The sequence below is a fragment of the Lactuca virosa genome, chromosome 6 (assembly GCF_052849685.1).
Source record: "Lactuca virosa cultivar CGN04683 chromosome 6, Lactuca_virosa_CGN04683_v6, whole genome shotgun sequence".
In the NCBI taxonomy this organism is placed as follows: Eukaryota; Viridiplantae; Streptophyta; class Magnoliopsida; order Asterales; family Asteraceae; genus Lactuca; species Lactuca virosa.
In genome coordinates, this window is record NC_136431.1 from 146,195,406 (window position 1) to 146,208,399 (window position 12,994).

Below are 12,994 nucleotides of genomic sequence, written 5' to 3' on the forward strand. Positions count from 1 at the left end.
AGTTGATGGGATCTTAATTACATATAACTTTAATGTATACACTAAGTAATCATAGATTTACCATGAGCAAACAATTTTTAAAAACGAAGTCTTGAAATTTGTGGTAATACTCCCAATTAAATAGAATGCATGTCAATTTCATTTATATATTTTAGTACATAGTGTTTGGAAAATTTGACCTTGATGCAGGTCTACAATACATCAATGTAAGGAAAATTTTGACAACACATAGAACCTTCGAATAGTGTAGTCACTTAATCGCGGGGTCGAACCTATCCGCAGGAGAGAGTAGCACCAACGCATACTCATAAACCTAGTCTATATCAAAATGTGAATAGTGTATGCACTACTCGCGGCGGGTGTTATTCTATGGGCCATGGAATGAAGCTATGAAATTTTGTATGGCTCTGGTCTCTGCTCTGGATTCCGCCACCTGGCGTTCTGCTTCTATCATACGTCTCTCCAATGCGGCTTGGCGCTCCCGAAATTCTCTAACCTCGGCTCGAGATGTGGTCACTTCCTCTTGAAGAGCCTCGGTGTGGTTCTTGGTCCGATCATGTTCTTCATCCAGGAGACGAAGGCGAACTGTGGTGATCTTAGTGGTGACACCAACTTCCATGAGGTGGTCGACGGATACCCTTGCTTGTTCACCATGGCGAGCGATGCGACGAACTATGACAGGGAGATCCCTGTTTGCTGAGCCTCCTCTGTCGAGATTGTAGAAGCATCGTTACATACCGTAGGGAGGGAGCTGGCCTTGTTCTTGAATCCATCGTCTCAAATCTACTACACATCTAGGTGTCGGGCCCTGGAAGTTCCGTCTGGGAGCGGGGTTAGGAGGTGGATTGTAGACCTCTGGTTCCGATTCGGTGTCTTCCTGATCCTCCTCCTCGTATTCTTCGTCTTCCGAAGCATCTTCAGGGTCTTCTTCCATTATTTCCTCAGGTCCTCTTCGGGGTCCTCTATGATCCAACCAACATTCCCTTGGTGAGGGAAATAGGGATCTCCTGGTATGTGAAATCCTGCCATTTCGTCTGTGCGAGAATAGGGATATGAGAAATATGTGAAGTGTATAATTATGTAATATATTTGAGGGAAAAATAAATTTTTAATAGAAATAATTTTAATAAGATTGTGGCCCATACTGGGTACAATCTAAATTATACATAACCATAATGTATACACTTTGCAATTATAGATCTACCATTAAGGGTCCTTAGTTTTTAAGGGAAGGATTTGATTTACTTTTGGCGAGAAGGTCCCTAAGGACTACTAGTTTTAATAAATATCGAGGCCTAAACATTGTTGTTACGGTTCTTATAGTATCCTAAAATACTCCTATAGTATTTTTAATATTTTATGTTTGGTTCTAGAGTTTCTTGGTATGAGGGGTTGGTAAGTTTTAGACTTGTTGTTCACTACGACCATTCCTCAGCATACGTTGGTCACATTCCGGATAAATATAGTTGATCAGGCTATATTCATCCCTGATCTGATTACATATCCCGAGGCCTAGTCATAGTGTTCAACTCATCTCCATACTTTTTGTTAATGTTACGATACTGAACTAGTGAGTGTGATTGTACTTATACTTTTATAAAAATATCATAATATTTTAAAGTATACTTGTACGAAAATGATACGTCGGACAGTTTTAGTCGCATTGTATTTATAGTTTGTATATGTTATATGGTTCGATATACTTAGTTCACTATAAACAATGCTCTGATACCAATCTGTCACACCCCCAAACCAGGATGGCGGAAACGTCCGGGGGTGGATGACTTTCATGTATTGTATCATAATAATTGAGTAACTGTAAGGAAAGCAAACACAACCATCATAATTTAAAATGTATATAATTTACATTGTGTTCGAAACATTGTTTGTTTAACAACAAAGGTATAATAAAGACTAAGACGTGACTCTACTATGCTCCATCGTATCGCAACCTATGTGGGTACCTGGCTACTATTTTCCTGAGAATACAAGTGGTTTGAAAAGAGTGTCAACAATTAAGTTGGTAAGTTCATAAGAGTTTTTTTTAAGAAATATGTCGTTTTTCCTTGTAAAATGATAGAGTTTAGTTTCCAAAAAATCCAATATTTTCTTGTGAAATGTATTGTAGTCTTAGATACCTTAAGACTAGAAATGTATGAATATTCCTGTACTTGAACGTAGTATGTTACAGTTTTAATTTGATTAAAACCATTTGTATGTGTGTTCCTTGAGGTACTAGTTGTATTGTATTAGTAAATAGTATATTGTATTCCTTGTAGTGTAACAGAGTGTACTTCTAGGAATCCCATAACTTCCTTCTATAATCCCTTAGTGTATACAAGTTATATAAAATCAAGATTTAATAGACCGTCGAATTTAATGGGTCTGCCCTAAGCCCACAACCGAATGAGGAACAGGACATAAAGTGGACCCACCAATTCTAAGTCGATCGTGCCTTAACGTTTTTTAACTCTAGCGTATACAATTAGCAATCATAGACGAAAAATATGGTTCATAGTTTCCCTAAAACCAATATGCATGAATATTGTACTTGAAAATAGTGTACTGTAGTTTTATATAAATAAAACCCTTTAAGTGACTGTAACCCCCCCCCCCCTAAACCAAATGTATTGTTAATACCCCATGTGAGTTCTTATAACCATACTAATGACCCGATCGGCCTATTACGACGTTCTTCAGGTGTCGTAATGTTATAACATTTGTCACCCCAGACCTGTCGGTCTAACTGTAGCTAACAATTTAGGTGCGGGATTGTCAGTCCCGTATAGATCAATACACAGGTATCACGCTCTCCGTACAAGAGATTCTGGTTATAATTACAGGACTTTATGTAGTACTTTAAAAGTACCGTGAAGCCGAATGTCTCACAAATTTATTCATTAACAAGTTTACATAAAGTGCAATGAAAACCCTTTTGTTGTAAACGTTAGCGTTACCCTCTCATTAAATATAAAAATAACCATATTTAATTAATCATTTCTTTTGTACCGAAGGGGTAAAATAACGTGAATGTTCCCCAAACTATACCTATTATATTTTATAAATGTATGTTCTGTTGAAATGAAAACCGTTGCGTTTTAACATATATTGCATGTAAATATTTGTAAATTTGGTAGTAACGTTGTTTCGTATATTTAATATTTTCACGTAAAATGCATATAAAATGTAAGATAGCATAAATAATGGTTTGTATATTAACACAAGTTTCCTTATGTTTTACTTGTATTCCCCCCCCCCCTAAAACATAGAAAAATCGTTGAAAAGTGTGGGGGTATGAACTCACCTTATGTGTGATCGCGGTCTAATAACGAGGTAAAAACAGTGATCTTCGAGTCTAGAATACGCGAAGGATGTCGTATCCTAATGGTTTTAAACACATAATAATGTGTGAATATATGAACTAATAGTTAAAGTGTTGAATAACGCTTAGGTTTTATGAGGAATACTTACCTTAAATTCTTATAAACTATCTTGGAAGAAAGGCTCCTGGAGATAATAGATCTTGAGTTTGTAAGGAAAGTGGGTTTGAGTAGAGAGAAATATGGGAAGGAAATATTTACTGATGAATGAATTCGTATATATATATATATATATATATATATATATATATATATATTAATTAATTAAAGAAGGATAAGATGAGGTAATTGAGAAATGACAGTGAGTTGATGTTTACATTGGTAAGTGGATTTATCACCTTGGGAAGGTATTTTAACAAATCAAGTGGCACCACTTGGCCATCTTTTTGGTGATTTCGGCCATGCCATAACCGAAATCACCTTGATTTCGGTTTTGGTGTGGTCCCATGGCTTGAGTTTTCTGCCCTAGTGGTCCTTAGATGTGAGTTTTCAGCCTAGGCATGATCCAAGAAAGGGTTTTCGGTCTTAAGTGGTCCAAAGCTTTGAGATTTCGGTCCACACATGTGATCTTGGTCCCTACAAAACCGAAAACCATTTGTTTTTAGATTCCTAATACTGAAATCTCTAAAGTAGTTAAAATTTCAAATCTTTAGACTTAACCTTTTGACTTATGTTGACTTATATTAACTTAAATCAACATGGGTTTCCATATACACATATTTATTAACTTATAAACATGCCCTCATGGCTATATGTGATACAATGCAACAAGGTTAAGATGTGGTTTCACTTATACATAATGCATCTTTTGGCTTGGTTTGACTCCAAGTTTGCCAGTTGTCACAATATTCTCCCCCAGTTGAATCAGACTTTGTTAGCGAAGTTTGCAGCCCTAAATAACTCTGGATAGTGCTCCCTCATCTCATCTTCCTTCTCCCAAGTCCACTCAGAACCCTTGCGATGCTGCCACTGAATGTTTACTAACTCAACAACCTTGTTCCTCAAGGTTTTCGTCTTCCGATTAAGAATCGCCACCGGTCTCTCAATATAATTCAAGCGGTCATCCACCTGAATATCCTCCATTAGAACCACTACGGAATCATCCACTAAGCACTTCCGTATCTGGGAGACATGGAACGTGCTTTGAATCTGACTGAGCTCATCTAGAAGATCTAAGCGATAAGCAACCCGGCCCACCCGAGCCAAAACCCTAAAAGGACCAATATACTTGGGGCCCAGCTTGCCTCGCTTCCTGAATCGGATGACACCTTTCCAAGGTGACATCTTCAGGAGAACCATATCCCCCAGTTGGAACTCTAAATCTGATCGGCGTCCGTCGGCATAACTCTTCTTCCGACTCTGAGCTGTCTGGAGCCTGCTTCGAACCTGCTGAATCAACTCAGTGGTCTTGAGTACCACCTCGGTACTCCCCATAACTCGCTGACCGACCTCACCCCAGCAAATTGGGGTCCTGCATTTCCTCCCGTAGAATATCTCAAAAAGGAGGTCGATCAATGCTGGCATGATAGCTGTTGTTATACGAAAATTCCGCTAACGGAAGATACGTATCCCAACTCCCACCAAAATCCAAAACACACACCCAGAGCATATCGTCTAGGGCCTGAATAGTCTGCTCGCTCTGACCATCGGTCTGCGAATGGAATGTTGTGATGAAATGGAGATGAGTGCCAAACTCGTCATGAAACCTCTTCCAAAACCTGGAAGTAAACCGGACATCCCTGTCAGAAACCACCAAAACCAACACCCCATGACGTGCCACAACCTCCCTGATATAAATCTCAGCTAATTTCTATACAAAAATACTCTCTTGAATCGGAATGAAATGCGCGTTCTTGGTCAACCGATCCACGATGACCCAGATCGAATCCACTCCACACACAGCCCGAGGTAACTTCTTGATGAAATCCATAGTAATACCCTCCCTATTCCATACAGGAATCTCCAACGCCTGCATCTTGCCGTGAGGTCTTTGATGCTCTACCTTGACTTTCCTGCAAGTCAAGCACCGCTCCACATACCAAGCCACATCCCGCTTCATGCAGGGCCACCAATAATCAGGACGAAGATCCCTATACATCTTTGTTGCCCCGGGATGAATGGAGAACCTAGACTTATGCGCCTCCTCCATCAGAACATGATGCAGACCACCCCAATACGGAACCCAAACCTGCTGATGCAGAGTCAACAACCCACGTCAATCATAATCGAAGCAAGCCACCTGACCCACAATACACTCACTCTTCCGTTGCTCGTCCTTCATAGCCTCAACATGAGCCTCACGAATATGCTCCAACAACGAAGTAATCACAATCATCCTCAAACATATATCTCTAATCGGAGTCGCGACCGCCTTGCGGTTGAGAGCATCAGCCACCACATTGGCCTTGCTCGGGTGATAAAGTATTTCACAATCATAATCCTTCACCACATCTAACCATCAGCACTACCTCATATTCAGATTTGGATAATCCATCAAATACCTCAGGCTCTTGTGATTCGTGTAAATAGTACATCATACCCTATAGAGGTAATGCCGCCAAATCTTGAGGGCGAAAACCACAACCCCCAACTCCAAATCATGCGTCAGATAATTCACCTCATGAGGCTTCAGCTGTCTCGAAACATAAGCGATCATGCGACCCCTCTGCATCAACACTGCTGCCAAACCGTTGATCGCCGCATCACACTAAACCATAAAATCATCGACACCCTCTGGCAGGGTCAGAATCGGTGCCTCACACAACCGCTGTCTCAAGGTCTCAAAAGCTGCCTACTGCTCAGGCCCCCACGAAATGTAACCGTCTTCTTTGTCAACCGAGTCAAAGGAACAACTATCTTGGATAAATCCTGGATGAATATCTGATAATAACCCGCCAAACCAAGGAAACTCTGAATCTTAGATGAAGACCTCAGAACCTCCCACTGCGTCACGACCTCGACATTGGCCGAATCGACCAAAATACCGTTATGGTTGACAATATGCCCCTGAAACTGCACCTCGTGCAACTACAACTCACACTTGGAGACCTTTGAGAAAAGTCTCACCCTCCTCAAAGTCTCCAACACTTCCCTTAGGTGTTCCTCGTGTTGCTCATGAGTCTTGGAATAATCCACGATATCATCGATGAACACAATTACAACCTGATCCAACATCGGCCTGCACATGCGTTTCATGAGATCCCTGAACACGGTTGCAACATTGGTGAGTCTGAAAGGCATCACCAAGAACTCGTAATGATCATAACAAGTCCGGAAGGTTGTCTTCTACACATCCTCATCCCTAACCCTCATCTGATGATAACCGGATCGTAGATCAATCTTCGAGAACCAAGATGCACCCTATAGCTGCTCAAATCAATCATCAATCCTCGGGAGTGGATAACGATTCTTCACTGTTACCTTATTCATCTCTCGATAGTCATTGCACATATGATGAGACTCATCCTTCTTCTTTACAAACAAGTTCGGTGCTCCCCATGGAGAACTGCTCGGTCGAATGAATCCCTTGTCTAACAACTCCTGGAGCTATGTAGACAACTCATGCATCTTGGGAGGAGCCAAACGATACGGTGCTTTAGCTATCGGAGCCACACCTGGAACGAGATCAATCATGAACTCAATCTACCTCTCCAGAGAAACCCCATGCTAATCCTCTGGAAACATATCGAGATAATCCCACACAATCAGAACATCATCCACGGTTGCCTTACCCTTATCCCGGGTATCCATCACATAGGCGACAAATCCTGAGCAACCCTGTTGAATATAGGGCCTGACCCTCGCTGCTGAACACAAAATCGGTCCATGCTGAGCTCTCTCTCCATGAACCACTAACTCTCCCCCACTTGGGGTTCGAATCCAAACTAGCTGCTGCTCACAATCGATCACCGCCCCATTGGGGCTCAGCCAATCCATACCCACGATAACCTTGTTCCCACGCAACGGAATGGGAACCAAATCTACCAAATATCACTCACTAAAAAACTAGGGAGTATAACCCCGATGAACCCTCACAACCCGAACAGATTGATCATCTGCAATCTCAACATCTAATGGACAATCCAACTCCTCAGAGCTCCAACAAACCTCTTGCTAAGTGCAAGCAACACAAAGGATCGGGTAGCCCCCTAATCAAACAATACCAATACAGAAATACCATTCATAAGGAACAATCCTAAAATTAAACACATAAATATAAGAAGCAATTCAATATAAATAAAGAGATAAAGAGAAGATACATACCCGTCACCACGTCGGGAGCTGCACGAGCCTCCTCGGTTGTCAACTGAAAAGACCAGCTCTTCACCCACAAGTGTATCCGCCCAGCCCTAGCGGCCATCAGTAATCCGAAGAGTTGCAGGAGCGGGTGCTGACACCGGTCCTGCTATAGCCAAACTCATACAACGAGACTTCTTGTGGCCCCTCTAATTGCAATGGAAGAAAATCAAATCAGATACCGAGGTGGTGGTAGTAGTAGCAGTGCAATCCCTGCTAATATGACCAGTCTCGCCGCACTTGAAGCAGCCATAACCACCCACCCTGCACGCCCCATTGTGCATCTTGCCGCACTTACCATAGCAGCCCCGGCCTACGGGCCCTTCCCTCTCGCATCAACAACCTTGGGCCTCTTGCCCGAACCCCCAGATACCTAAACCTCATTCAGCTTCCTCTTCCTCTCCATTTCAAGATCAATCTCTCTCTCCCTAGCCCTCACTATCTTATCCTCTAGCGTCCTGCTGCTGGATCGGATCACAAATTGCCGAATATCAATCCTCAACATATCATGATACCCAGCCCTCGCTACATAATGTGGAACCAAAAGTGCCCTTTCCTGGAACATTACGATGATCCCAGCCACCATCTCAGTAGTCTGGCGGAGATCCTGAAAATCTCGCGCCAACTGCTACACCTCAATCACCAGTGCGAACTTAGCCCTGAACCTGGTCAAAAAATCATCCCAGATCATCGAATCAATAGCCTTATCATGAAATTCGCTTACTAGTTAGCTGAAGCTAGTAAGAACTCCTAGAAAGCACAAAGCAAGTAGTATTCGAGCATCAAGTAATTAGAACCAAGCATCACCTAATCAGGTCATCCTATCACCGACTGATCAGTACTAGCATGCAAGTCTACAAGTTCATAGAATATGCATACAAAGGCATCTCTCCTAGCATTCTATCATGCAAAAACTGAGCAGATCATTAGCCCTAACTAGCATGTGATTCACAGATTCACAGATCAAATCATATCAGATAACATGTATGGGTATTTTGAGAAAACTTACTTGAGCTCGGTCGATTGCATGCACCACATCCTTTCTTGTCTTAGAAAACTCTTTTCTTAAAAATACATTTAAAAAAAACTTTACCAAATCCTCAGTTCGAGTTCAGACACACCCGAGAGTATGTCCGAATCCATCAAACAAAGGCTCTGACACAAACTTTTAAAGTCCCAAAAATAAGGCCCGAAATTTTTTCAGTTTTAAATTAATAAAAAAGTAAACCATATCATTTTCATAAAATGTCACACCCCCAAACCAGGATGGCGGAAATGTCTGGGGTGGATGACATCATGTACAATATCATAACAAATGAATAATAGTGATCAAAGCCATACAACCATCATAATTGATAATTAAAAGATTACATTGTATCCAAACTTTCATTGTTTCAAATACCAAATACATATGACAAAAGTAAATAAGATGATGCTGTGACGCCCCATCCTTAAAACCTTTTGATTACCTGTTTACTGATTTCCTGAGAATACAAGTAGTTTTGAAAAGTGTCAACAATTAAGTTGGTGAGCTCATAAGAGTTCTGTATGAGAAAAATATGTAGATTTTTCCTTGTAAAATGATAGAGTGCGCTTTCAAAAAATCCAATATTTTCTTTAAAAATGAATTCTAGGTCTTAACCCTAAGACCAAAAATGTAAGTAGCGTTGTACTGGAAAATACTATCATGTAGTTTTATTTATATAAAACCATTTGAATGTATGTTAGCCCTGTAAAGCAAATGTATTGTTAATACCCCATGTGAGTTATTATAACCATGCTAAAAGACATAGATGCCATGTTACAACGTTCTTCAGGCTTCGGAATGTTATGACATTTGTCACCCCAGACCTGTCGGTCTAGCTGTTGTAAGCAGCTTAGGTGCAGGATTGTCAGTCCCGTATAGATCTATACACAAGTATCACGCTCTCTTACGGGAGATTCTGTGTAACATCCCGAAATTCAGGTACAACTATTAACCCTTCTCTTTTGTCAAGTTGTCAAGATTAGCCCTTGAGTGGAAATTGTAGCAAATGAGTACGCTGGGCATACTCAAGAGTACGCTGCGCGTACTCATGCGCTTATTTTGGACGCGGACTAGCCTAGGTACGCTGGGCGTACCCAGGGTTACGCTGGGCGTAGTTGGCCCAGGTGCAAAACCCTAATTGTGGCTTGAGGGCTATAAAAGGAATGAGATGGTCTTGTCCCCAGCCACCATCCCTCAGAGAGAAACCCTAGAAGAGCAACTTTATTGTTCTAAAGCTAGTGTGTGTATTCTTGAGCAAGAAAGTGCCTTTGTGTGTTAGTAAAGAAGAAGAGGAGGTTCTTGTGGAGGCTAGAAGTTGGAGTACAAGCTTGGATCTGAGTTCTACAGAGGGAGGAGCTTCACTTGGAGGTATAAAGCTCAAAGCTTTCCTTGTTATTTTTGATTTGTGCTTTATGGGCCATTTCTAGGGTTAAATTCCCAAAGGTGGAGACTTTATGAGCATAAAGGACTCCATGGACCTAGATCTGTCCCATTTAAGTGATATTTGTGTTATAGATCCATAAAGTTTCCATCTTGGTCGTTGATATGAGGTCATGCTTGAATTATGAGCTTTCTAGAGTTAGGAAATGGAATGTTATGGGTGTTAGTGACTTGTCTAGCCATGCAAAGGCTTAAAGTCACCAACTTTATGGATTAAGAGGCTTAGAAATGGTCAGATCTAAAAGTTGGACGTGGGTCTTAACTGTTTAAGACCTCAAGAGCTAAGGAGTCTGAAACTGGGAGTTACGTCGGGCGTAATCCCAGTATGCGCGGCGTAGAGGGTCGCGTTCCCCGTTTCTGTGAGGTCGCCGGGTACGCCGAGCGTACAGGCTTGGTACGCGCAGCGTAACCCGGAGAGTTGACTTTTGTTGACTTTTAGGGTTTGGTCAACAATTGGACTTTTGGGACCATTGAGGGGTAAAATGGTCTTTTAACCTTCTGAGAGGACATAGAAAGGGATTAGTCTAGCCTTGAGAGTCGTTAATGATTTGAAATAATTACTTTATGTGATTAGGCGGGGCTAGGTCGTTGTTTCGAGATTCAGGATATCGAGCACGTGAGTTACTAGACATCATACGAGGTGAGTCTTCTCACTATACTGTACCTGGAAGGGTACTTATGTGTGACCGGAAGGTCTTGTATGCTATGATGTATGTGCTATATACGGTTATGTGATATGTATGTGCTGTGTATGATTATGTATGATATGGACCGGAAGGTCAAGAGGTTACGGACCGAAGGTCGATACGGGTAGGACCGGAAGGTCTACCGGGATTTGGGACGGGAGTCCCCTGAGACACATGGATCGGAAGATCCTACAGAGTTGTGGCCTGGAAAGGCGTATGTGTGGCATGTGGTATTTGGGGGAACTCACTAAGCATTTATGCTTACAGTTGTTATGATATGTGTTTCAGGTACTAACGAGAACCGTGGGAAGGCGCCGGCATGATCCGTACACACTTATGGAGTTTATGTTATTGAGATTCTGGGACATGTTTTTGTTATGACACGGTGACACATTATGTTTTGTGATTATCATGTGAATGAAAGTATGATTTAAAAATGAAATTTTTTTTTGAAAATTTACGTTGTTACAAGTTGGTATCAGAGCCTTGGTTTGAAGGATTCGGGTGCATCTTCGGATGGATCTGAACTCAAACTAAGGAATTGAGAAAGTTTTTCATAAAATAAACAATTTTTCTAAAAGAGTAAAAGATTTTGAGAAAGGCAGAAGGAAGCAGTGTGTACGATCAGCCAGCGCCTGAACGGTGATTTCCCAAAATACCCTTACATTACGTGTTATGAGATATGTTATGATATGATATACATGCTAGAGTTGGCTAGGTATTCATATTAGGACTAGAGTGGACTGATTTTGGGATGCCATAGCCTAGGAAGATTTTTGCTACTATGTGATGCTTGAGAGTGAGTAGATAGCAGTGAGGAGCTTATAAGAGGTCTACCGAAGGGTAGCCTATGCCAGCGAGATGTAGGGTACTTGTCATCTGGGATCCATGGAGGAGGACTTAGAGTGAATGTTGATGCGGTGTGGACGGTAGTATAGGGCCTGTACTACTGAAGAAACCGGAGCAGTGCGCACCCTAAGTAAGAATCCTTTAGGTACGAAGGAACAAGTAGGGTTGAGTTATCGAGTGCGAGTATGCTCGAGCGAGTCTCTGATATTATTATGTTGTATTTCAAAGACATCATGGTTGGGACACGCCACAGACCTGAGGTGAGCGTTGTGAGTGACGAGGAGCTTCGTCAGATGATCCACGATGAGGTGGCAACGGCGATTCGAGCCGAGATTCCGGAGATGTTTGGGTCTATCAAGACCACGTTGATTGAGACGTTTGATGAGCAGTACGCAGCGGTGACTGAGGCTGCAGCTACTGCAGCTGTGGCTGCTGCCAGACCTCAGGGAGGTGACTCGTTGTTGCTTCGAGAGTTCAGCAACACGAAGCCACCAGAGTTTGATGGGACGCAGGATCCGATCGCTGCGATGAGATGGATTTCTGATATCGAGGGATGCTTCTATACGTGTTCATGTTCGGAGCATCTAAGGGTACGGTTCGTGTTGAACCAGCTCCGCTTGGGAGCGAAGGATTGGTGGAAGTTCGTGGCGGCGAGCTTCAGTCTTGCAGAGATTTCAGCGGTGACGTGGGAGAGGTTCACCACCATGTTCAGAGACGAGTATGTTCCCCCGGTGGAGAGGGAACGGTTGGTTCAGGAGTTCTTGACCCTCAAGCAGGGTACTGATTCTGTTACGGTGGTTACCAGGAAGTTTCATGAGAGGGCGATGTTCTGCCCTGAGCAGGTGTCTACTGAACAGGCACGCATGAGCCGGTATTTGGGCGTTTTGAGGAGGGACATTCGGGAGTTCATGTCGAACTCGACTTACTGGTCATTTGCTGAGCTCCAGGCAAATGCCCGGAAGAGGGAGATTGAGTTGGAGACTCAGGCCAGGGAGGAGGCAGAGTCTCAGAGGATGGATCGGCCGCCGGCACAGTCTCAGCCAGCAGCCAAGCGGGCCAAGCCCGCCGATACGAGATCTGGAGGCCAGAAGGGCCGTACTTGTGGGAAGTGCGGCAAGGGACATGATGGGGTCTGTCGATCGGGTGCTTGCTACAAATGTGGCAAGGAGGGGCATATCGCCAAGGATTGCCCCAAGGGATTTATGGTTTGCTTTCATTGCAACCAGACTGGCCATCGGAAGGCCGAGTGCCCACAGTTACATCAGGGATCAGCACAGGGATCTGCACCTGCTGCTAGGGTTACCGAGGTTCGGCTA